This window comes from Dipodomys ordii, unplaced genomic scaffold, assembly GCF_000151885.1.
Source record: "Dipodomys ordii isolate 6190 unplaced genomic scaffold, Dord_2.0 Scaffold53, whole genome shotgun sequence".
NCBI classification, from domain to species: Eukaryota; Metazoa; Chordata; class Mammalia; order Rodentia; family Heteromyidae; genus Dipodomys; species Dipodomys ordii.
Genome location: NW_012267269.1, coordinates 8,821,180 through 8,824,630, shown reverse-complemented (window position 1 = coordinate 8,824,630; position 3,451 = coordinate 8,821,180).

The window sequence follows — 3,451 nt, the reverse complement described above, 5'->3', positions numbered from 1 at the left end:
CCACTTGAGCCACAGCGCCACTTCCAGTTTCCTAGTGGTTTATTGGAGATGAAAGTTTCACAGACTTTCTTGTCTGGGCTGGCTTTGAACCGGGATCCTCAGATCTCAGCCTCCTGAGTAGCTAGGATTACAGGCATGAGCCACCAGTGTCCGGCAAGATAGATCTTTTTAATTTTTCCTTTTCTCCTCATTTCTCTTCTCCTTTCTTTCTGGGACAGGGTCTTTCAATATAGCTCAGACTCATTCTATAGTGCAGGCTGGCCTCAAATTTGTGATTCCCTTTCTTCAGCCTTCTAAGTGCTGGGATTGTAGGCATAAACCACCACTCTTGTCTTATCCCTGGCCCTTTCTGTCTCATTCTCTGCTTCTTAGCTGCAATGACATGAATTAAACTCTTCATTATGCCCTTCCTCCATGATGTTCAGCCTCACCAATCCACGAGCTCAGTCAATGAAGCTAAGTAACTATGGGCTGAAACCCAAACAAATACTTCTTTAAGTTGTTTTCAGAGGAATTTTGCCACAACAATTAAAAACAATTATGCAAAGTGTCACAAAAGGACAAATGCTTACAAGAGATATCTAAAATAGTCAGATTCCTAGAGAGTAAAATTGAGGATAGTAGGGCCTGGAGAAAGTGCTCTCAGGAGAGTTGTTATTTAATGGATAATTTCATTTTTCAAGACAGAAAAAGTTATAGAGATCTGCTTCACAACAGTGTAAATCCTTAGCACTACTAGCAGTGAGCTTGAAAATGATTAAAATGGTAAATAAAAATGATTAAGATGGTAAATTATATAAAAGGTGTGTTTTACTATAATAAGAAACAATCACTAACACAATTAGCTTTTTAAGCATTTGGCATTACTATAGCACTTTGTGTAAATGGTTCATTTAAACTTACAACTCCATGAGAATATAATGCTATTATCTCACATTTACAGGAGAAACTTTACATTCAGAGAATCTAAGTAATTCCATTTGCAACTGGTTTTCTTGTAACTGAGCCAGCTCAATTATTTCTAGAATCTATGTCCACAAATGCTAACTTCTACTATCTTTCCTTGGCCTATCCAGGATATGTGGTCATCTCAGATTGAGATTATAAAAGTAGCTTCAGAGTATAGAAAGAGGGAGGATTTTATGAAGCAATTTCCTTGACAATAAATGTTACATAGATAGAAATAATATTGCCATCTATTTTTGTGTAGACATATGTTTCCATTCTCGTGGGATATCAGTAACAACATAAAATAAAGTATGGTTTCACAGGCCTAGTATCTTGGATGGAGAGAAAGAAGATTGACTGCTAATGTGAATTTTTTTAATGGATGATTAAAACATTCAAAGATCCTGCTGTATGAAATTTCTATAAATATTCTAAATACCATCCAATTGTACATTTTTAATAAATGAATTCTATGATATATGTTATATGTCAGTAAGGCAGTTATAAAAATATTAAGAGGATGCTCAAAACATAGTAGTAGATAAATAATACTTTGTGTGAGATTTGTGAAAAGAAACAATACAATCTGTGTTAAGTAAACATTTACACAAGGACAGGCTGTTGTTGTTTGGTTGAGCTTTAACCTTGCCTTGTTGTGCACTGGAAGAATCTCTTTAGTATAGACTGCATTCCAGGGCAGTGCAGCTGTATTAGACAACTCTTTATGACATGACAAAATACCTGATAAGAACTTATAGGTCAGATTTCTTTTTTTTATTTTAATGGTTATTTTTCCTTTTATTTTATTAATCTTATGTGGTACCAAGGAATTGAACCTAGGGCTTCATGCACGCTAGGCAAACACTTTACCACTAAGCCACATTCCCTGCCCTAGGATTTCTTTTGGCTCATGGATTCATGAGGCTGAAGAGTACTAAGGAACAAAATTGTTTGCCTCATGGCAGTTCAGAAATGAAGAGACAGAGGGCAAAAGAGGCCAACATCAAGATAAACCTTCCAGGGCCACTCTCTAGTGACCTACTTCCTCCAACTAGGCCTACATCCTACTTTGCACTGATACCCAGTCATGCCATGGAAATATTAATCTATCAATGGAATCCACTAATGCAGTTAGAGCCTTCTAGTCACCATCCCAAAAGCCAACTAAACCTTTAGTACATGAGTCTTTATATGTGAACCATAACAACTAGTTATTCTTCTCACTGGGTATGTTCATGGACTGGACAACAGTGAGACTCTCTGTATAATTATTTGGTATGTGAGATAGGGGCAAAGAGTCTCAACTTTTTTCCACTCAATTCAAAACATGGAAAGATATTTTGATATAATCATGTAAGGGTTTTAATTTGGTTTGGTTTGCTTTGTTAATTGGAGATAAGGCTATCAAACGAATTTCCTGTTTCTTGGCTTTGAACTTCAATTTTCAGATCTCAAACTCCTGAGTCACTAGGATTACAGGCATGAGCCACCAGCAGAGGAGCATAGAGCAAAAGAGTAGTTTATTTTTATCACATCTTATGAGTCTGAGTTGCATATTTATATGGATATAATGAAACATAAAAGCACAATTAAAGAGCCCAACTGTTGAACATATTTTTATATGGAATTGCCTGCAAGACATAGCAAGTTTTTAATAAATCTTAAACTGTGTTGCATGATAAAGCTAAGGAAATAGAAGACTGACAGAATTTTAGTTAAGCACCAATAAGAGACTACAAATGCAGAAAGACCTAACACAATTATAACAAAGGTAGATTTAGAAATTCTGTGTTTCACAGCAATGTTTCTTAGATAGAAAATCTAGACACAGCAATGGATCCAAAGATAGATACTTCGACAATGAAGAAACTTTCTCAGAAATAAACCATTGGGATGCAAGGGATGACATTGATCAAAGTGCATTGTACTCATAAATTGATATGTTGAATTGAAACCCCTTTGTACAACTACTTAAAGATAATTATTAATGGAAAAAAGAAATGAAGGATTAGCATAATCAACAGATTGAAAAGAAATATATATTCTGAGCTAATTAGATTACATTCAACTCTGAAAGAAATAGTTTGTGGGACTTACATTGTTCCACATTAATATTCAATGACAAAAGACCTTAGAAAATATCTAAGAAATTTTGAATGAAAGGAAATCTAGTCTAACATTGCAAATAAAATATATTCATGTATATAAGGTATAACCAAAATAAGACAGATGTCCTCAAACATAAAAGAAGCCCTGAAGCAGCCCAACTGGCATGTGGTAGAGATAGAAAAGATCTCAGTTCAAGTTCCCTGCCCTAGACAAAAAACACAAGATACTAACTAAAAAAGCCTATAGGGCTGGGGAATGGCTCAAATGGTGTGGGGCTTCCCTAGAAAGAGAAAAGCCCTAATGCAAAACCTCAATACTTCTAGAAAAGAAAGAGGTGGAGGGGGAGGGGGAGGGGGAGAAGGAGGAGGAGGAGGAGGAGGAGGAAGAGGAGGAG